Below are 24,041 nucleotides of genomic sequence, written 5' to 3'. Positions count from 1 at the left end.
GCAGGGTCCGTGCTCTCCCTGCGAGGGCTTTAGCAGAGGAATCATTAGGGCTTCACACATTGATTGGGGGAGCCGGCCTTTATCTTTGGCTTCAATGTATATTATTTGGAGCTTTGGGGCCAATTGTTCCAGATATCGTCCGTAGAACTCAACGGGCAGTCCGTCTATACCCGGAGTTTTGTTGCGTGCCATCCGCTTCACCGCTCCCCTTATTTCTGTTAGCTCTATTTGGCCCCCTGGGGCGTCTGCCTGTTCCTGTTCGAGCTGCGGCAACTGTAGCTCACTTAGAAAAGCGTCTATCGTCTCTCCCTGGTCCCCTAGCGCACTCTTATATAATTTCTCGTAATACGCCCGAAAGCTGTCTAATATATCTGGTTGCGTGCTACAGATGCGGCCCCCTTCAAGCCCAGGATCGGGTGACTGCTCCTAGTGGGGTTCGCCAACCAGGCTAGGAGTGTGCCAGTTTTAGCCCCCTCCGCGTGTGATTTCGTTAGGTACGTTCTATAATCAAAACTGCGAAGGCGCTCCACCTCCACTGCCACCGCTTCCCTTGCTTCGCTAACCTTCCCCTGAAGCTCGGGCCGGTTGGGGCGCGTTCGCTCGGCCTCCCTCAGCTTGTGCTCAGCTTTCTCTAGGTCGTCCAGCAGGGTCCTGGGCACCCCTGCATACTTCCCTATGCAGTGTCCTCTCACTATAGTTTTAAAGGCGTCCCACTCCACCGCTCTGGTTGTAGCGGAACCCTTATTCTCTATAAAGTATTGGGAAATCCTCCCTTCCAGCTCCTCTCGGAAAGGTGGGTCATCCAGCGTGTCCGGCCGCAGACGCCACGTCGGGATCTGTGATATCTCAGTCATCCAGTTCAGTGTCAGGAGTAGCGAGTTATGGTCGGACAGTGTGCGCGCTAGATACTCAGTCCTGGCTACTGCAGGGAGCACCGACTGGGAGCACAGGAAGGTGTCAATGCGGACATGGAGGTCATGCGGGCTGGAGTAAAACTAATAGTCTCGCTCCGCTGGGTGTTGTGTGCGCCAAGCGTCTGTCAGTTCCCATTCTCCCTGCCAGTCTGATCTGCATCTCGCTAGCCTATGTACTGGGGATGAATGCAGTGGTGGATGTGACCTATCCAGTACTGTGTCTGCTATGGAATTGAAGTCCCCTCCCATCAAAACAGGACCTGTGAGATAGTTGGCCAGTTCCCCGGATAGCTTTGCAAAGTAGTTTGCCTGGTCTACATTGGGTGCGTAGATACTGCTGAGTACGATGTGTCGGCCTCTAAGTTTGCCCTCAACTACCACAAACCTCCCTTCAGGTTCCACTATGTGTCTGGTTACTTGAAAAGGGGTACCTGCCCGTATCCATATTAACACCCCTGTAGCAAAAGCAGAATACGTGGTGTTGAACAAGTGCCCTCTCCATCTACGCTGCAGCGAGGTTCTTTCTTTCTTTGTCAGGTGGGTTTCTTGTAGAAACGCTATGTGTACTCCTCTTCGAACCAGATAAGCATGAATCTTGTGCCTCCTTGCCATAGTATGCAGCCCCCTCACATTCCAAGACACACATTTTATCGATCCCGCATTAGCCATTGTCCCACAGTGTTCGGTTCAAATCAATGATGTATCGCCTCCTGGCGTCAGGCGTGACACTGTTCCCACCCCCCCTCAAAACTTCCCCTTCCCCCCTTCCCTTCCCTACGCCTTGAGTCACCCCAACTTCTCCAGGCCCCCCCCCCAGAACAGGACCTAACCCCAAAAGAGCAGCTCCCATCCAAACTGTGTACGAGCAAACGTGCTCACAAGTTCTTCTATTCCGCAGTCTGCACTACGGAGGCCTTATGGGCCCTAAGGAGCGTGCACTAGGCACAAGCACTATAATCACAGTTCCCACTCCCCCCGCCCCTCAATATGCAGTGGAACTCACGATGATCCAGTCTTACAGCTGCCTGCTCAGGTGTCCAAGGCGGCAGTCCCAATAGCCTTCATTCCAGTAAGAGCGCCATTGCTCTCTCTCAGCTCTCAATTATGATCTCTGACGTCTGTGGCATGGTCGTTGGACCCTTCAAGTCGCCAAACTCCGATAGTTCCGTCTCTGAGCCCGTTCCCTGTTCATCCGAGCCTGAGACTCTCCCCGATTGGGCGAGCGCCGAGCCCGAGACGTCCATTACTGCCTGCAAAGCTGCTCTCCGCTCGTCCTCCTTTTGGGATTCCGTAGGCCTCCTGGATCTCCGGCTGCGCCCCTGGAGCCTCCGCGATTTCTTCACCAGTTGCCTCTGCCATTCCTCCTCCGCTCTAAACCGGGCCCCGTCCGTGCCCGCTTTGTAAGTGTCCCACCAGGCCCATGCCTCCGCCGCTGTGGGGAAGAACAGCGACTTCTCGTCCACTACTATTCGGAGTCTGGCTGGGAAAAGGAGCGAATACTGTATGCCTTCAGTTCGCAGTGCTTTCTTGATGGAGAGGAAAGAGGCCTGCAGCTTTTGAGTCTCGAATGTATAGTCCAGGAACAGCATGACTCTACTATTGTCCACTTGGAAGGGGCCCGCTTCCCGGGCTCTTTGCAGAAGCCAGTCCCTGTCCTTATAGTGTAGCAATTTGATGACCACTGGGCGAGGTGGTAGGCCCGGTTTCGGGGGTTTGGCCGGTACTCGGTGCGCCCTCTCCAGTGTGAAAAAGGGCGAAAGGCCCTCCGGGGCTACAGCCGTCTTCAGCCATTCGGTCAGGTAACCCACCATGTCAGAGCCCTCTTTTTTTTCTGGAAGGCCCACTAGGCGCACATTGTTCCGCCGACTGCGGTTTTCGGCATCCTCTGCCCGTCTCTCCAGGGTTTGTATGTGTTCCAGAGCCTCTGTGAGTCGCCCCTCCATGGTCTTGTGTGCCGGCACTATGTCCTTCAGAGTATCTTCCGCAGATTTGACCCTGTCCGCCAGCTTCCCGTGATCTGCCCGTAGGAGTCCCAGTCCCGTCGACACCTGCACAATATCTTGATGTAGAGCGTCTTTCGTGGCTGCGATAGCGTCCAGGATACGGTTCTGCATCTGTTGTAGTTCCGTCGGGGTCTGCGGAACGTCTTCAGGTGTTTCCGTGGCTGGGTGTCCGTCTCCCCTCGCCCCCCTGGGCTTCCCCATCTTGTAGCGGGGTGGTTGTGCTGGAGCCCCAACGAGGTTCGCCGGCGTCAGGCGCTCCCGCCACGGGCAATCAAGAGGGCAACGGTCAGGCAGGCTTCAGTCCGAGCCGATCTCGGGTCACCCCGGGTCTCACAGTTCCTTCACGCTCCTGTTCCCCCTGGGGGCCCGGTCAGGCCGGTGTGGTGTCGGCCCTAAGCGCAGGCCCTTCTCATCGGAGCGGGCGATCTCCGTTCCCTCGCCCGTGGTCCGGTTCAGTTTCCCTCGCTGGCGCAGTCCAGGTAGGCACCCAGGGTCCAGGGCCAGCGACGGGGCACAGGGGGCGGAGGCGCGCCGGGCACTCAGCGAACCCACCGCCCTCAAGGATCCACCTTAGCTGAGAGGCACTCCTGGACTCACAAGGATACAGCAAGCGCCAGCGCCGAGGGGTCCCACGCGGCAGTCCAGGCCCACAGGGCTCGTCCAGCGGAAATGTCCAGGCGGCGAGTGAGGTCCGCCGTGCCCTGTAGCCCCGAGCACCAAGCTCACCACAGGCCGTTGCCACACCGCAGCCCCCGGTGTCCTCCAATCCCCTCGGGAGGGAGGCAGGTCCGCCGTTACCGCGGAGCACCCCCGAGCTCCTCAATTGCTGGTAGTGAGCAAGGCCAGTGGGGCAGAGAGCTGGGGCTCGATGTGAGGCCCCAGATCGCGTCTAGGGCTCCAATGGTGGCCCTCCGATCTCAGCAGGAGGTGTATCCGGGACCTCACAGATCTCCGGTGGTCGGGAGGGCCCGGGTCCGCCGTAGGCCCCAAGCTGGGGGGTCGCGTAGTTAGGCGTCCCGGTGGAGGGGTATCCAGTCGGGTCAGGGCTGCACTCGCCAGTTGGTTCTCCGCACAGCTCCCTCTCCTATGCTGCCCGCAGGTGGAGCTTCAGCAGCGACAGGGCGCAGCCCGCCGAGGTCCCGCTGGATACTCGGGGGGGGGGGCGGCCGTCTCTCAGGGCTAGGTTCTGCCAGGGCCCAGAAGCCAGGGAGTCCCGTAGGTCTTCCGGTCAGGTGAGGGGCACATAGAGACTCACCCAGAGCAGGGAGCCGGATCCGTGGGTCTCGGGCCGGGATGCACCTCCGCCGATTTGAGCCGCACCGGGCAGGGGTAGGCTCCACCGCAATACCGCCTCTGTGTCCTCAGGCTGCAGGCATCGTCGGTCGCGCAGTCAGGGCCTCGATGCGGTCGCCATTTTGCTCGGCTCCGGACGCTCTTCCCCTCGCTGGTTTCTAGCCGTTTCGCAGCGGTCAACAGGGCGCCGTCGGCCCCAAAGCAGGCACTGGGGTCCGCTGTCGGAGCTCCCCCCGGGTTTCAGGGGGTATGTCCACGTGCACAGTGGATTTTATTCAGGATTAGCGGGCGGAGGTCGGGAGCCGCTTTAGGCAGCGACCATCTCCGTTGGCTGCTAGCCATGCCCCTCCAGCGATATTCAGGCATTATCGCTAATAGAAACTTAACCTGAATATCCACCTCCTATTGGATATACAGGCTAAGAAGTGGTCTGAGCAGGCGTTAGGTTTTGGCGATATTCGCGCTTAGCGCAAATTTTTTCATCAATACGCCTGCGTTGATAATAGGCGATAGCGATGTTAGCGACTGCACTGGGCCCAAGCATAGCCCCTTTAATTCAACAGTGACTTTCTGATGACAACTATGTACTTAAAGAGTGCTACTGACCTCTTCGGGTACTTTTCACAGTACACACTCCAATTCTCTATTGTCACCGGCACCCTTGGCTGTTTTGACAACTCTAATTCTTCCTCCTTATAACCTTGCCTGGAGTCCATTTTTCTGACACTCTTCTGTTCCACAAACCCTATACTCACCCCGTGTCAGTGACCGTACCTGATGTACTTGCCTAGTCCAAGGTCCCATTTCCTTGCTCTTTAACCTCCTGTTTACTATCCCCTTGCTTCAGTATGGCTTTGTCTGTGCGCACCGTATGGTCCTCTTTGCCAACACAAGTGTCCAACACATATAGACGTTTTCTTAAGCAGACCTCCCGCTGTCTTGAGGCTCCCTAGCCTTACTCCCATGGACACCATCTTTAGGTGGGCTTCCCCGCTTCTTGAGGCTCTCTAGCCTCGACTCCAATGGACACTATCCTTGGGTGCGCCTCCCCGCTTTCTTGAAGCTCTTTAGCCTTGACTCTCATAGACACTTAGCAAGGTGTGTGCAGCCCATTTTTTTGCATCTTACCTGGCACCAAGCCCACTCGCAGGCCTGCCACTTCGCCATCGTCTGGTGCCGTCAGGTCCTTTCCTACCATTCTGGGTGCTACTGGGCTCACGGAACCTGAAACACACTAGGCACAGATCGATTAGAAGACCATCTTACCGCACCTTCCTACCACCAGTTTACAACTTCTTCCTGCTTCTCCTTAGCATCCCTCCTTTCCTCTTCCTCCAGTGTTTCTTCTTCATCTCTGAGTGCACCTCTGTCCATCTGCTTCTAAAGGAGATCATTCACATGTAAAATATGCTCAAATGTTATTTCACAAGAGGGGGACATACCTTGCGATCCCCACTTTTCTAACGATGCAGGTCGCATAGTATCGTAGTTCGTCCTGGCGGAGGATGCTCCAGATCCTTCCGCCCATTGCACCACCGAAGCCACACCAGACCTTCTTGTGGCAGTGATCTTGGCGTCCCTCAATGGATTCTAGCTAGCCACTTGGGGATGCACTATCTTTACTTGTCTTTACTTTAATTGCCTTCCTATATACCCTGCTTGGCGGCTTCACCACCAGATCACTGGCTGATCTCCCCAATCTAGACCCTACTGCTTCATGAAAACCCTTCTCCTGCTCCTCCTCCTCCTCCCCCTCACACCATTCTAGGCTAGCCGCTGCCACAGAGAGACCTGGTGGCCCATAGGCTGCAAACCAGCCCCTGCAATCTCCCCTGAGGCCCCCGGGAGCCCACAATTGCCCGCTCCTTACCTTTCCTGCCTCAGACTGCCTTGACTTCCATAGGCACCTGGTCCAACCATGTATCATTGCCCCAATCAATTCTGCGGTGGTTCTGAATCCTCAACCTGCCTCCACTTCACTGCTTCAGCCTCCTGCATAAATAATTCCTCATACACCGCCTGCATCTGATCCTGACAGGCCTCAGTGCTCCTGCATAGCTCCCTAATCCTCTCCTCGAATCCCTCTCCCCATCTCTGTGTCATGAGGCGAGCACGGCCAGCCAGAATCAATCCTTCTCCATGCCCCTGTGCTCCACCCACATTCTACAACAGCAAGGCCTTGTCAGAGCTTAATGAGGCCTCGCATCTTCCGGCATGCCCAACCCCAGCCCAGCAGGCTAACCGCTCGTACAAGGCTGCATTCTCACAATGCCCCCGCACAACGCCTGATCAGCCGTTGCCTACCCCACTAGTCGGAGTCGCTCTCCAAGTGCGGGAGCAGCCCCGTTTGCTTACCTGCTCTTCACCTGAAGCCTGGGGCCGGCACAGTGATGCACATTCCAGCACCACAGCCTCAACCCAATCAACAGCTTTCTGGGCGGGACTCCTGATGGGCCCCATCTACCATCAAGTCCGGTCACCGGGTCTCGGACAATAGCCGCACTGCCTGGGTCATCTTGTCATCACCAACATCTCAAAGCGCAATTGCTGTAAGTAACAGATACCTCCTAGTAGAACTACAAAACACGCAATCCTCAAACAAAGCTCTCTGACAAAACCTGACAAAAATGCTCCTGCACAGGTACCAGCCACTGTGTCCCCAAGACACCAAGAAAATGGTGGCTGGTAACTTAAAATGACAGGTTATATATAACATGGGCTACAAAAGTAGCCCAAAAGAAGCACACCCCCAAGCAGTTGCTGGACTGCTCCACTTGCAAAACAAAACCAGGGGGGAGGCCTCCCTGTGGATGGCTGCCCTCCAAATACCCATCGTGTTCTCTTCTGCTACCCTCACCAGCATCTTTGTGCTTGTCTGAAACACTTGCATTGACTGAAAACTTACCTGCAAGGGATTCACCAATCACCACGCACTCCTCAGCTTCCAGTTCATCAGCACCTGGAAAGGAAGAAAGAAAAAAAATACTAGCATCACTTGGGACACTAAGCACAGGGGGGGGGGGACAAATAAGCATGCACCCCCCCAATAACCATGCGGGTTGTTTTAAAAAATCAGGATTCTGTACCAGATGATGTAAGAATGAGGAAGCCCACAACCATGGAGAATAGAAGAAAGCATCCGATGCCAGCAGGAGCCAGGAACGAGAGCGTGTCCAGTAGAACAGAGCCAACAGACACCAGAATTCACGACAGAGGACAGGAGGCAGGTCAGGTAGCCCCACCTCCCCAAGTCCCAGGCACACCATGACCCACAGGAGGGTATGGCTCACTAAGTGGGTGTCTCTCTGGTATCGGCTCACCCAGTCACACCCAAATCTGGCTCATCCAGAAACAAGCAAATAAGAAAGAGGGAGGAAGGGAGGAGGCTTGAAAATAAGGGACCTCAGTGAATTTACTTAATTTTATTTTGCTTTCCTTTCACCATTTTAAGTCGCTGAGTAGAATGAATAAACTAATCGGAAAAGATCTCTCATCAAATGTACAGTCTAGTCCTCGATTTAAATTTTGCAAATAGCGGCAATACTAAAGTTCTTTAATTGTATGCTTTGACAAACAAGTGATCCCTAAGAACCACTAGCACGAAAAGCCCTACCTTTACCCAAACGACAGCCCAAGAATACAAGGGAGGGGAGAACACATGAAGATATGAAATAATCCAACACAACCAAAGCCAGAGCCTGACACCACCCAACTCCTGAGGCTCCCTAAAGACCCTGACATGGAAGTGACCCTTGGGCTAAGAGACTTTTTACAACTCTTTAAAGATATTAAAGTCTATTTGAGACCTGACCTACCCCCTCTCAACAGTACTCTTTCGACCCATGTCTCAAACAAGTTTTGGGAGAATGGTGCCCGCCGCAATCATTACCGTGAATTTGCAATCAAGTTTCAAATTCACATATGAAAATCTACCTTCAACTGTTGCTCTTTTTTCCTCTGTGTTACTAATTTTCCACGTATTTTTCCCCTTCTGTAGTGGTGAATGACTTCACGCCTTTACCCCTTTCACACTTGTCCGTTCTGTAGAAACTCTTCATCATTTTCTGAAGAGAAATGTATTCTCAAAATAAGGTGTGGTAGGAAGTCATCCATAAGCACTTCTAGATTCAGTTAATGCATAGTAGAAAGTCTATTGACACCCACTAGCATAACGAAACTTAAGGGGGCCCCCCTGCAAACTACATGGAGGGGCCTCCTCTAGACTCAGCACAGTAGCCCTGACTGAGGGTGCCCTCTGTAGCTCGGGGGACCCCCGCACTGCGGGAGCCTATGTTAACGTCACTGCTGACACCACCTCCTGATGAGTCTAACTGTTCTACACAGACAACTCTTCCTCCGACATTCAATTATGACCCTAACACTCTCTGGGGCATATTACCAACAAGTAGCGATATTTATCGCTAAATAGGCATAGCGACGATTTTTTTATCGCTGAGCATCGCCGAAATTTATCGCTGAGATAACGTGCTATTAGCAACGTTTATCTCCAAAGCGATACATTTTACGGCGATAGCGGCGAAATGCGTGAATATCGCTGAGAATACAGCGATATTCACGCATTAGCAAAATTCTCTTAGCCATGTTATCCACCTCCCATTGGATAACATGGCTAAGAACTGGTCTGGGCAGGTGTTAGCATTTGGAGATATTTTATTTATTTATTTATGGATTTGTACAGCGCTGGAATCGACTCCCGAAGCAGTATCTCCGCTTAGCGCGAATATTTCCATCGCTACGCCTGCCTTGCTAATAGGCGATAGCGATGTTAGCGACTGTTTTCAGTCGTTAACAGTTTGGGTACGCCCACTTTGCATGTCATTAGCAATAAATATGGCTAACATGCAAAGCGGGCCTCAAACCGCTCGCTATCACCTAAAAGCTGTCGCTAACTGGGACAGCTTGCTAATAGGGTGATAGAATTATCGCAGCTTAGTGGCCGAAAACGGCCGCTAAAGCGGCGAAAATTCCCTATCGCCACCCTTGATAATATGCCCCTCTGTTCTTTGACAACAACACTATGCAAGCCACTCTTTTACCCCTTGGGAGGTCACTTATTGGTCAGAAAGAGGAAGAATAAGTCAAGCCTTGGAGAGCCAAAATGTGTAAAACATCTGGCTGAGAAAGGAGTGCCCAAAAAGTGTCCTGCAGATATGACAAGAATCAAGGCAATATAGTTATTTAAAGTTTGTTTTCTTAAAATATGTAGACTTCTTTTCTGAAGGCGTAAAATATGGACTATAACAAAATGGTAAATTGAATAATCGACTGAATAGGTCTTATGCTATTGACAGAGGCTTCCCAACATTTGCATTTTTTAAATATGATTTAAGTTTATGGAATAACGAAGAAGTGTGATCTTGTGGCATGGAACCTGGAACCAGAATTCTAACTTTCACAACTGAGCAAAAGCCAGTATTTGAATTCTGGACGAACACTTTAGCTCTCTTTTTCATATTGTAAAGTCATGTTTCATGCAAAACATTGACTATGCTCTCTAGTACTGCCTATTTGTGCGTGCCCACACTCATCGCATCCTACTTTGATTGTTCTGGTTTCAACCATACCATACACATGCCACACTAGTCTATAGAACCCTTCATGCTTGAGAATTTCAGATGTTCCTGCTAAAATAAAGAGTTATGTTCTAATTGGTGGAACTTCGTCTTCCTGGTACTTAATAGGAAAAATATAAAGGGTCTTACCTAGAGCTGGGTGGATGCGAGACATCCACCATGAATGGTCAGTTGTCCCACCCTCTATATTAAATGCGCATTTGATGTCAATGGCTCCCGAAATACAGCGTACAGGACATCAGCCACTTTATGGCAATTGTCCTGCTTTGCCAAACTCTTAATAAGGTCCAGAGGTTCACTCCCTGCTCAGTTAAGACATTAATGGTGTAATTTAGATCAAGGAAGTTTGATCTCACAAATAAACAAAGTTTATTTGATTTAAATCAAGCCCCGTAAACCAACTTTTAATAATGTAATTTAAAGCATAGGTCCTGAGCTAATGGGTGCAAACTATATTTAGCTCTAGCGCCTTCTGGGAGCTGACAACAAGAGCTGACAACAAAAGACACTATGGGGCATATTATCAAGGGTGGAGATAGTGAATTTTCGCCGCTTTACCGGCCGTTTTCGGCCGCTAAGCGGCGATAATTCTATCGCCCTATTAGCAAGCTGTCGCTAACAGCAGTTAGCGACAGCTTTTAGGTGATACCGAGCGGTTTGGGGTCCTCTTTGCATGTTACCGATATTTATCGCTAATGACATGCAAAGTGGGCATACCCAAACTGTTAGCGACTGAAAACAGTCGCTAACATCACTATCGCCTATTAGCAAGGCAGGCAAAGCGATGGAAATATTCACGCTAAGCGCAAATATTTCCAAATACTAACACCTCCCCAGACCAGTTCTTAGCCATGTTATCCAATGGGAGGTGGATAACATGGTTATGAGAATTTCATTGCTAATGCGTGAATATCGCTGTATTCTCAGCGATATTCATGCATTTCGCCGCTATCGCCTGAAAATGTATCGCTTTGGAGATAAACGTTGCTAATAGCACGTTACCTCAGCGATAAATTCCGGCGATGCTCAGCGATAAAAAAATCGTCGCTAAGACAATCTAGCGATAACTATCGCTACTTGTTGGTAATATGCCCCACAGTGTGATGTACCAATGGAGTATTTTCAATGCTGCATCTAATCCTGCTCTTATGCTGTTTTATTCGGAAGCTTGTTTCCGGTCCAGGGAAGGCATGGCTTGGCAGTTCGGGCTGGACTGTTCCCATGAGGCACAGGGTCAGACTGATTTGCATATAGCCATGTCTGAACTGGGGTGGCAGAGTGGGCTAAAGAACGGTGATGGATTAAACCCCGATCTTTTGACTGGTTGTGACTGTTTGATTGGTTCGGCTGCTCCGTCCATCACCACCCCCTTTTGTACCGCTTTGGCCGCCATAAGTGTGGCAGAGTATGCTCAGACATGAGTCCCTTGCTCACTTTGCCACTGGATTCAAGCAAGCCGGGCTGAAGACGGCTGGAATGCCAGAAACCGGTCCTCGGAAGCTTGTTTCCGGTCCAGGGAAGGCATGGCTTGGCAGTTCGGGCTGGACTGATCCCATGAGGCACAGGGTCAGACTGATTTGCATATAGCCATGTCTGAACTGGGGTGGCAGAGTGGGCTAAAGAACGGTGATGGATTAAACCCAGATCTTTTGACTGGGTGTGAGTGTTTGATTGGTTCGGGTGCTCCGTCCATCACCACCCCCTTTTGTACCGCTTTGGACCGCCATACGTGTGGCAGGGTATGCTCAGACGTGAGTCCTTTGCTCACTTGGCCACTGGATTCAAGCAAGCCGGGCTGAAGACGGCTGGAATGCCAGAAACCGGTCCTCGGAAGCTTGTTTCCGGTCCAGGGAAGGCATGGCTTGGCAATTCGGGCTGGACTGTTCCCATGAAGCACAGGGTCAGACTGATTTGCATATAGCCATGTCTGAACTGGGGTGGCAGAGTGGGCTAAAGAACGGTGATGGATTAAACCCAGATCTTTTGACTGGGTGTGAGTGTTTGCTTGGTTCGGGTGCTCCGTCCATCACCACCCCCTTTTGACATTTTAGGGAGTTTGACCCACAAGCAGTAAATTATGGGGTATATAATTGCATTAAAGACATTTCAGTTGCTGCAATTGGTAAAAATCAAAAGTTTACATCTGACATTGCAAGATGCAAATACTTTATTGTGATGTTTTGCACAAACTGAGCCCTTTTCCACACTTATAATGACCAATTAAAGGTGAAAGTCCCCATATTTTTGTTACTGTGGTTATTGTGGGGTTGGCATTTTAACCTTATGTGAGTGCACAACATAATTTCACTTATTTACATTGTTTATAAAAAACCAACAAAGGTTTTTCAAAGTACATCTCTGTGGCAGAGAGGATATGCAAGTTCCTGAGTATCATTTTATTTAGTTTGTGTTTATTACTTTAGCGGACTGATGTGCTTAAATTGAGCTGGTGGTTTCTGGTGCTCGGCACCGGAACCTAATTGTCAACACTGGAACTCATGACAGTCTGCCACATGGTGGCACTCTTTGTATAATTTACAGAAGAGCACAGCAACTGTTGTTTAATAATTCAAAAAACATATAAATTACTTATACGTGCCGCCCAATCAATTCTTATAGCTTTGGGGGCCTGGAATAGGCTGATCTGTCACACTTGTAAGAATGTGAGGGTTAGTAGTTGTGTTGGTACTGTCATTGGCAGCACTGGGAGGGGCAATGGGTGATTCAAGCATCAGGGGCAATGGGTGATTCAAGCAGCAGTGGCCTCCTGACGAGAGCCCAGGCCATTATTTTGTTTGCAAATTAAGTATTTGGGGACAACTAGTCTTGTCTTAAGCCAAACCACTCTCTATTGCGTGCTCTCCTCACCGATCACCTAAAGGTAGCTCAGGTGAATCAAAAGTAGTCAATCAATATGTCTTTTAGAGCGCTACTGCTCACCCCTGAGGGTGTCCGGGCGCTGAGATAGAGGTGGTCTCATTCGAAAGCTGGGTCTTGAGTTCCGCCATGGAGGGAGATGTTTGCAGAAATACATATATGATTCAAAATCCGATAAGGATAGGATAGGATAGGATAGTATTGTGTTTGTAAAGCGCACTTTACCCAAAGGTGTCAAGGACGCAATGGACACAATATAGAGAGAGACCCAGGTAAGTGCAACAAGGAGGGGGATGGAGAAGAGCAGGGCCGGACTGGCTACCGGGCATTTTAGCATTCTGCAGAGCTGGGGGCTGATGTCACTGCGGTGGGGGCTAATTTCGTAGATGGAGACCTGCTTGTGCTTCGAAATCAACAATGCAAAACGAATTTCGTTTTGCACATGCAGGTCCCCATCAACGAAATCAGCCCCCGGCTCTGCAGAATGCTAAAATGCCCCGTAGCCAGTCCGGCCCTGGAGAAGAGTAGACAGCCGATAGAGAGCAACACAGAGTGCAGGGGAAGATAAGCACAAGAGGGAGAGAACCTGAATACAAATGCACTCCTATGGGGAGAAAAAAGAAGTACTTGAAAAGTAAGCAGTGGAAGCAGAGATGTCAGCCAATCAAAAGTATGGTAAAGAGGCAGCGCTCCAAGGGTGGGAGGAACAAACACCGATTGACAAGCTGGGGGACAAATAGGAAGTAGTAAAATGAGTGTGACTGGAAATCCAACAAATAGTAAGCAATGGGAGGGCTCCAAGCCCCCGTACAGCGTAAGCCTCAGTATGTCTGCATGCTTTGTCCAGCAGGCTCGACCTAAAAACGGGTTTTAAACACTTACAGAGGGTGCAAAAAACTGTTTGCAGAGATCAATCCTTATTTTTGACTTTCAAACTAGAAATCGGACAAAAACACACAACTGATACAAATGTTATTTGTGTCTGTGTGTTTTTGTGCCTATAACACCCCCAAGTACCCTCTAATTAACTAAAGGACGCTCTAATTTTGCAAGAAATAATGAAGGACATTAGTTCTACATATATACTGCAAATAATTTATGTGACTGGCAAAACCATTTTAGATGTATATTTAGTTTTTTCCCAAGTTAGTCTCATTTCAAGGGAGGATTTTCTGTGTGGTTCAAGTCATGGCTCCTGCCAGTAAATTCAGGCGAAAAGCAGCATCGGCGGTGACTAACCTCTTAATGAATGGATCCTTATGAAGGCTGCCCTGCTTTTGGTTAATAATGTTGGTATTTCTCTTTTGTTGGGTTTGATTAGGTGCTATGCCCCGAGGCAATGTGCAAAGCCAATTAGTGGAGGCAACACGTCCTATTAACCATTAATGCCTCAGTCACTCAAAGTCATAACAGCATAGAGTAAATGTTCCCACATGACTCACACAGGAAATGATCACTTTTAGAAAACGACTAGTGATGTATACAAATCTTATGAAAACAGGCGATGAGGCATTTGCAAAAAAAAAAAAAAGGAATGGGTTTGGGGCTGCGCCACAGAAAGTATCAAAGTTTAACAGCGCAAAATTGTATGTTTCATGATGGCTACATTTTCTGAGACACAACAGGATGGAAGTGGTATATTCAGGAAGTGCGGATATTACCCGCTAGACGGTGATGAAAGAGATTTAAAAAAAAATACTCGAGCAATGCCTGCGCTTTAATGAAGGGAACATTACCGCCATTTTCATCGCCGAGCGGGCTCTACTCAAGAACGCTGGCCAGAGAGCCCCATGGCACGAGAGTGAAATTGACTGATGGTGGGAAACTGTCAATGGCTGAGAAATTCAATTGCCAGGCCAATGAAAGATTAATTTATAATTGGTGTAGAACTCCACACTCTGCCCTTGCAGCATGTATTAAATTAATATGTATACAAGTCAACTTCCCTATAAAGTGAAAATGCATGTTACTCCATTACAGGCAATATTCCTTTAGGTGTTAAACCTAGTTGTACACTACATAACTCTACAGTCTACTTGGCTTGCAAGACTGCCCTTCATTGTGCAATCCCTAATTTAGATTAGATGGTGCCCGATCCAATATTTTATTTTAATGTATAACTTTCATTAATTTTGTCTTAATATACAACGTTATTTCCAGCTTAAACAACAAACGTACAGAAATATTTGAATTTGCGTCTCTTATATTCCACATGCTATTTATTTCAGTAAAGAGCACTGAAAAAGCCCAGACCTTAACTGTTATTTAAAATACATTAGGCCATGCAAACGTGCCCTTAATAACGTTAGCTCAGTGCGGCTGTTGATAAATGTTTTAGTCTGTAAAATACATTATGAGTCGTCTCTTGGGGCCAATACAGAGCTGCAATAGGAAGCCCTGAGCGCCCTGTGAGCTTCGAAAAATGAATTGTCCAATATTTAGCGAGTGTAGTTTCACTTGTGATAAACCTGTGGAAAGGGCTTTCCAATTATTCCTTAAGTGTTTCATTAGAGCAGGCACATATTGAAATTTGTAGCTAGTCACAGGCTTTTACATTCATATATTAGGATTGATGTATTTAGGCGCTAGTCATTTTTTTTTTTTTAAATAGCCAACAGAGGAAGCTAGAAGTTAGTTTTATTGTGTTTTCTTTTCCCCCTTTTGGAGCGTTTTTTTTTCAACGGAATGCGGTTGAATTTACCTATTTGGATTGGTGACAAAATTCCAATCAAAGTGTTCATAAACGATGCTTTAAAAAAAGCACTCATGTCGAGAAATATATAGAATTTCCCAGAAAACCAAACAAATAAAGTGCAGACCCGGAGTGACAAGCATGCTCAGACCCCGAATTGGTTATGGATGAGCCGACAAGTTTATGATGAAATTAATGACCCTCTGTCAACTTTTTAGATCTCACTTTTAAAGAGAATGGGCCAAAAATCAATATCTCCTAAACCGCCAGGACTCCTGCAAACCGGCCATTCATTTATCTTGCTTCTGGCGCTCATCGAGAGAGCGCGGCCAAGCACAGCGCAAAACTTTCATTGGCAGCCATTATTACCTGCAATGTTTGAACGCTGTAGTTTAAGGTCAAAGGTGGGTGGGATTGCTCCTTGGGAGAGGGAGTGTGAAGTACTAATCTCTGCTTAGGTGGAGTCTGTTGATAAATTCGCTTTTCATGCCCTAGGCTGATCCTTACTTCATGGTTTCTTCTGTTCCCTACAGTGGGCAGGAATTTGCTCCTTATCTGCATGTTTGGTCTTACTAATAGTTGTGAATGTGTCAACTATATTTGCATGATTGCTGTTCCCATTTTAGCCAGTTCAACATGCACAGATTTGGAACCTAACATCCATGGGCCCAGTTCACTAAGATTTTGCTATGAGGAGTGTGACTTATTCTTTTAGTGTTTCTAGTTTACTCCTGAATTCTCGGAGTAAGCCTGGCACAATCCTGGAGATCACGAGTACGTCAGAAGTACTACGCGACAAAGGGGGTCTTTACGATGGTGGGTAGATTGGAATCAGCCCGTCATCGTGGTGGAGATCGGGACCGCCCGCCATGCATGCGGCGGTCCCGCTCTAAAAATTAGGATGCAACCGCCACCATGGCGGTCGCATCTTGCCATTTAACATTGCGGCGGGTGCTGCTGACTGCAGCACCCGCCGCGATGCCAAAAAAGCAGGTTGTGCTTTTCACTGCACTATGTGGAAGGCACCACACAGTGCCTGCCACTTAGTGCTGTGAAATGTAGCTGGTACTATGAGTACCCCCCCCCAGTACACCCACACCTCCCCAACACAAGGGGGGCCCACAACAGACCCCTGAAACAAATCCCTGCCAGCTTTACCATGGCGGTTTCGCTGCCATGGAAAGGCTGGCTGTAGCCGGCATCCTAATTTGGGGGATGGTGCCTGCTAGGCACGCCACCATTTTAGCCTATCTGGACCGTCCGCCAGGCAATCGTAACGATTGCCTGTGGCGGTTCCGTGGAGGGCAGTCTTTGCGTCCGCCACGGTCGCATTCTGAATCCCCCTGCCATCATAATGTGGCGGGGGAAAATCGCTGTCCGATGGCGGAATGCCTGCCACTGCACGGCTGGCGGTGGCGGGCCTTCTGCCATCATAATGACCCCCTAAGTTCCAGCAAAATCTTTATGAAGCAGTTTCCTTATTTTCAGTTCTGAAATTGCTTTATAATGTGTTGTAAATTTGTAGGGATGGTGATGTGCATCTCTAAGAAGGGCCTTTCTTGACATATGGGGAGATCCCAGACCTCCCAGGCTGTGATTTTTCAGTTTTGTATATTTGTATAATGTCACCCTACGTCTTGAGTGTTTTGGATTTTACAACTGTGGGATCCTTGTTCATTCATGGACTAAGCTGCACTTCGCTGATGAAAGTGAAACTTATGCCAGGAATTGATTTTCCATGTTCCAGGCTTGCCTTAACAGGGATTTGATTGAAAAGGCATAACTATTACCTTAAATTGTGAAGGCTAACATAATTTTCTAGCAGGGCAGGGCTTATTGTAATATTTCAATGTTTAAATACTGTGCTAGAATAGATACATTTGAGTGGGCAAAATAGGGAGTCGCTGTTGGATTGAGCAGTTTTACTTCGAATGCTGTCTACCTAAAATGGGAGTCTCAAGGAACTTGAAGTACCTTTCTCTGTTTCTTTCATTTTTCAAGCTCCATCAGCATAGAAAATTGCCTTTAAATTATTTGATTACAAATCCATGATGTTGATATGATCTTTCAAAGTATTAAGCAAACTGAACGAAAATAGCACCACAATAAAGGAAACAATCACAATTGAAAAATTGCAATCTAAGTTGGTTGCATCAATGATTCTCTCTCTCTCTCTCTCTCTCTCTCTCTCTCTCTCTCTCTCTCTCTCCATGCACATCTTGACACCGACACATTTTGTATTTTGATGCACTCACTCAGAAGTCCCTAGACACACTATGGGAACTGGTACCAGAAACACAAGGTGCCTCACAGAGATGGTGTTTATCTAGGTTAGTCAGGGTTTACCAATGCTGTGAGTGCCGGTCTGAACCTCACATTGTGGGTTAAACATGCCCACAAACACCTCGTGGAGATGAATTGGCAAGGCTCTACATTTATAATTTACTATTAAAAATAAATGTAACATATCCTAGTTATATCAGAAAAGTAATACATCAATTAAAGACTCTAAAGAAGGAAGTTATAGGTAAGGACGTGGCCTAACAGCTAGGGTGGTGGACCTCGAAGCTGGGGAACAGGGTTTGAGTCTTGGCAGGGATGCTCAACATCCTGTGATTCTGAGAGGTGTGGCACCGCAGCCAGGGCGACTGACGCTGGAATCTGAGGATCACGGTTCGATGCCCGGCGCCGGTGTCAGATTACCCTAGCACCATGTGACTCTGGGCAATAGCTTGCTTAATCTTCCCGACGTCCCCCAGCGCCTAGAGACCCTTACGGGTGATTGTTCGCGCTTTACAAATGTAGATTATTATTATTCTGGGCAAATCACTTAATCTCCCGCGCCTAACAAAAAAACATAAAAAATGAATTTGACCATTTGTAATGCAACTGGTGCTCATGTAAAGCGCTCTGATACCTTCGTGTCTAGCTCGCGCTATATAAACCCCCCCTCCCACCCCCCACCCCCAAAAAAGGCTCTGGTTACCCTTAGTGGTGTACAGATATCACTTGAAGGAGAAATATAGCAGATGCTACTCATTGAATCCCATTACAAAGGTCAGATTCCAGTCACAGCACTGCTCGGACAGGCCTCCGATAGGCCCGGCTCTGTCGCCATTATGTGTCTATGTTTACTGTGACCTTCAGTAGACTCCTCAAGACATGGCTGTTCGACCAGTAGCTGCCGTCTCTGCCCTCCTCCCCCCTGCCCTTAGTGCCTTGAGACCGTCACGGGTGAGTAGCGTGGTCTACAAATGTACTGATTGTTTTATTGATTGATTGATTGAAGCAAGGGTGGTCCTCGGCGGATGTTATGTTATGTTATTGGTTATTTATAGAGTGCACGATCACAGGGTAGGTCTCTTGACGATGGCCATGGAATGGCAGAGATGAAAACAGTGTTCCCCACTAGTGCAAGGATCTAGCTGCTGTGCAATCACCTCAGGTATGCAGTCACAACACAATCTGGACTTGTTAATTGTGCTTTTAGCTAGATATTTGCAGGTTTATAGAGGTTTATCTGGAGTGTCCTTATTATTGATCGACAGCCTAACAGTTACCAATTCATTAGCAATGTTTAGCCACCTCTGTGCATACACAATTACTTAGTAGCTCTAGTAATGACACCTCATTGTTTTTTTATAGGCCTGGGTGAAGTTTTAATTATTATGTCATAATTCCAATATTTATGCATTACGCTTGGGATGCAAAATTACCCCAAATTTCACGATTACTCCATCTTTTGTAATGTCGGGCAAAAATCATACTGTAGGAGCACAGGAACAATGAACTAAGAGAGGATGAGTGGCTGCTGGCTACTGCTGTTCGTGTCCTGCAGCATTTAGTAATATTGGAAAATAGCGCTAAAAACTGGATTACGCTTCTCATACAATTACATATAATCACGGGTCTTTTTCAGTAAATACGAGTAATTATACTACAGAAAATTACTCCGGTTACACCCGCCCCTAGTTTTTTGAATGAACGTTGCATTATATTTCCAAAATATCAGACTGTGTGTCTGTACCCTTGACTTCAATCCGACTATTTAAAACTTTACAATGAGACCAAAGGAGTAGTTTCTGTCCTGTAACTCCAGTTCTGTAGTAGGGGTATCTCTGTTATAGTCATAATCTAGTGAATAGTCCCGCCCATGTGCGTGGACCCCGGAGCAATCAAAAATAATCTCTTACAGTGTCAAAAAATGCAGAAATGCATAGACACTTAAGAGAGAATTTAAAGACAGATAATGCAGCCAAAAAGGCTACACTGTCCAGTACTTCAACTAGAAATTCCACCATAGAATCCACAAAACAGCAAAGCCTGTACAGATTTCCCTTTGTTTAACAGCAAAGTCCCTCAGGAATGATAGAGAGAAGAACCTGGACAGACAAGCCCCATAGGCTGCCATTATGTGGCTTAATTAGGATACTGTGCCTTTAAGGAACCTTCCAGAACCTTCTCCCAGTATCCCAGAATGCATAGCAGGTCCAACTTAGCCTCAGTTCTTTTTGAAGGCGTAAAAAACGCCAGACCTGTAGCATTATGAACATGAATAACTCTCCACCGGGGAGGCGGGAGGGCGCTTATGACTATAACAGAGATACCCCTACTACAGAACTGGAGTTACAGGACAGAAACTACTCCTTCTGTAGTAGGGGATCTCTGTGTATAGTCATAATCTAGTGAATAGAATGGCAAGCCCATCCCCACACCAAGCGGCGGTGGAGAATAAAATAACGCCACTACTGTGCGAACAGATTCCGCAGCGAAGCCTGCCCAACCTGAGCGTCTGCCCTGGCATCAGTGTCCAGGCAGTAATGCTTAGCAAAGGTATGGACCGACTTCCATGTGGCCGCCTTGCAGATCTCTGCAATGGGAACATTACGGAGCATAGCTGTCGTAGCAGCCTTGCCCCTGGTGGAATGAGCCTTAGGCTTGCCCCCTAAGGTCTTATTAGCTTTGCAGTAGCACAACTGTATGCAGGACACAATCCACCTCGAGATGGACTGTTTAGAGGTAGCAAGACCTGTCCTGACTGAGCCATAATTGATGAACAATTGGTCTGACCTACGAATATCTTTAGTCTTATCAAGATAAAACTTCAGCACCCTCCGCACATCCAGGGAATGTAAAGACCTTTCCGCGGGAGATGAAGGATTCTGAAAGAACGTAGGCAAAGTGATAGTCTGGTTGATATGAAAATCAGAAACAACCTTGGGAAGAAACTTAGGGTGAGTACGCATAACAACCTTAGCAGTATGAAACACAGTATAAGGTTCTTGGCAACACAATGCCTGAATCTCACTCACCCTGCGGGCCGATGTAATGGCCACTAGGAACGCCGCCTTCCAGGACAGGTGCTGCAATGAAGCCTTATGAATGGGTTCAAAAGGCTCCTTCATCAATCTGGACAGCACCACATTCAGGTCCCATGAAGGCGAAGGAAGCCTGACAGGAGGGAACACTTTCTTCAAGCCTTCCAAAAAATCTTTGATCACAGGGATCTGGAAAAAGGAAGTCTGTGAAGGGCCTTTCCTGTAGGCAGTCAAAGCAGCCAGATGAACCTTAATGGAATGAACATTAAGGCCCGACTGCGCCAGATGTAGCAGATATGGAAGGATGACATCTTCCTTGCATGCCGTAGGGTCATAGTTCTTAGACCTACACCAGATGCAAAACCTCTTCCACTTGTAAGCATAAGAAGTCCTAGTGGAAGGTCGCTTAGCCTCCTTCAGTATGTCCATACAATCCTCTGGGAGATTCAGATGGCCATATTGCACTATTTCAGGAGCCATGCCGCCAAACTCAAAGACGAGAGGCTGGGGTGCACCATCCGCCCCCCGAACTTCGTGAGAAGGTCCGGCCTGCACGGCAGCTTCATGTGAGGAAGGAGAGATCGGTGAAGCAGGTCCGTGAACCACCACTGTCTGGGCCATTCCGGGGCAATCAGAATCATCCTGGCCCTGGATTGGGACAGCTTGATGAGAACCGCCGGAATCAGGGGAATAGGTGGAAAAGCGTACAGAAAGCTGTTCGAACAGTTGATCCATAACGCGTTCCCCAGCGTCCCCGGCTGGTAGTACCTGGAGGCGAAGCCTTGGCATTTGCTGTTTTCGGCGGTGGCGAACAGATCTACGTCTGGAGTTCCCCACCTTGCGAAGACTTCTCCCAGTACTTCGTCGTTTATGACCCATTCGTGGTTTTCCTGAATGAGTCTGCTCAGTTCGTCTGCCTGAACATTCTGCACACCTGGCAGATGGGTGGCCGTTATCGACAGTCCTCGAGCCAGAAGCCAGTGCCAGATCGCCTGCGCCTCCTGCGACAGAGTGCGCGATCTCGAGCCCCCCTGCTTGTTGAGGTAATACATCGTTGTCGTGTTGTCCGTCTGAACAAGCAGAGAGTTGGTCCGAAAGGATGGATGAAAGGCCTTCAGTGCCAAGTGAACAGCTCTCAGTTCCAGGAAATTGATGTGGTACGTGGACTCCGCCGGGGACCACGTCCCTTGAATTTGTAGGTCTTCGGAGTGCGCTCCCCAGCCTTGGAGAGACGCATCCGTCACGATGGTCTGTGTGGGAATGTCCTTGTGGAAGGGAACCCCTCTGAGGAGATTCTCCTTCGAGCACCACCACTTCAGAGACTGAAGAGCATGTAGAGACAGTCGTATCTTGTCGTCCCAAGAACCTCTCCTCTGGTCCCACTGATCCTCCAAGCACTCTTGCAGAGGTCTCATCTGTAGCCGTGCGTGAGGAGTGAGGAAGATGCAAGAGGCCATCGACCCCAGTAGAGAAGACACCGTCCTCACAGTCGTAGACGGAGTGTTCATGAGAGCCTGAGCCTTCCGAACGAGTGATAAACGTCGCTCTTCCGAAGGAGACACGCTTGCTGACAGCGTATTGATGGAGGCTCCCAAGTACTGGATGCACTGGACCGGAATCGGGACCGACTTGGACATGTTGATGTGCAACCCCAGCTTGTTCAAGAGAACGCACGTCTTCTGGAAGTGTGCTTGAGCTTCCGAGAAGGAGGAGGCCTTGATCAACCAATCGTCCAGGTACGGGTAGACAAACACCTTGTTCTTCCGCAGGTGTGCTGCTACCACTGCCATACATTTCGAGAACGTCCTGGGTGCAGACTTCAGCCCGAAGGGTAGCACCGTGTACTGATAGTGATTGGTGCCGACTTGAAAGCGCAGAAACTTCCTGTGTTTGCATGCAATGGGCACGTGGAAGTATGCGTCCTGTAGATCTATGGCACACATCCAATCCCCTCGTTGCAGCTGAGGGTAGATCTGATGCAACGACAGCATGCGAAACTTTTCTCTGCGAATCCACTTGTTTGCCTGTCGCAAATCCAGAATGGGCCTGAACTCGTTTATGTCCTTCTTGCGGACAAGAAAGAACCGAGAGTAAAGACCTCTTCCTCTTTGAGACAGAGGTACGTCTTCGATCGCCCTTTTCCTTAGCAGAATGTCCGCCTCCGCCTGAAGCTCGCGCAGTTGATACTGCGAGCTGACGGGAGGAATCGATGGAGGAGGGCTGGTGAAACGTAGACTGTATCCATTGCAAACAATATTCAGCACCCACTTGTCCTGAGTATTTTTTCTCCACTCTGCCAGAAAAAATTGAACGCTTCCCCCCACCGGAGCGGGTAACGGACGAGGGGGAAGTAACCGCTCAGGGTCGAGACCCGGCCGGGCCCTTGGTCGCGGTAGAGGACTGTTGTCTACCTCTACCCCCTTGGCGTTTCTGGAAGGGCCGCCTGTACTGCTGCTGCTGCTGCTGCTGCTGCTGTTGATGTTGTCCAGCAGACTGTCCCCTTCCACGACCCTGCGACCCAAACCGACGTTGGAACTGTCGGAAGGGTTTCTTCTCCTTGGGCTTCTCCAAGCCCACCGCCGTCAGGGTCTCCGCCTCGGCCTTCATCCTGGCCATCTCGTCATCAGCGTGTTTTCCGAAGAGGGTATCTCTGGAAAACGGGAGATTCGCCACGCGTTGCTGTGCTTCCGGTTTCAGTGACGTCAACCTGAGCCAAGCATGGCGTCTCTGGTGAATCCCGTGGCAGTATCCGTGCGCTGACAGCAAGGAGATGTCCGCTGCGGCGCCGATGGCCTGGTTAAAGACCAGCATCCCCTCCTGGACGATCTCCATGAAGTCCTCCTTGCGGTCTCGAGGGACAAGGTCCGCAAACTGCTCCATCGAGTCCCACAATGCCCGGTCGTAACGCCCCAGCAACGCCGAGTCACTGGCGGCCTTCATCGAAGAGGCGGACGTCCCACACGCCTTACGACCAGCAGAGTCGATCCAGCGGCTCTCCTTGTCCGGAGGCACCGTGGACGCAGGGGAGGTGGCATGAAGCTTTCTGGCAGCTGTCACGATCACTGAATCCGGTACCGGGTCCTTCCTCAAGAAGGCTGGGTCCGAGTCGGGAGCCCTGTACTTTTTTAGGATCCTGGAAGGCGCAGACTTCACCACTGCCGGCGTCAGGAACAGCTGTTCAGCGGGCTCAAGGAGCCCTGGCACCAGAGGTAACAGAGGGCGAGACAAGTGCCTTTTGTGTAATGTCTCAAAAATCACAGAAGTAGAAGCTGTTGGCGCTTCAACCTTGATTCCCAACTTCGCCGCTCCACGCAGGAGAACCTCCTGAAACGTGCCAATATCGTCTATAG

This window comes from Lissotriton helveticus, chromosome 11 (assembly GCF_964261635.1).
Source record: "Lissotriton helveticus chromosome 11, aLisHel1.1, whole genome shotgun sequence".
In the NCBI taxonomy this organism is placed as follows: Eukaryota; Metazoa; Chordata; class Amphibia; order Caudata; family Salamandridae; genus Lissotriton; species Lissotriton helveticus.
The sequence above is the reverse complement of the archived record's forward strand: the minus strand, read 5'-3'. Positions refer to the sequence as shown.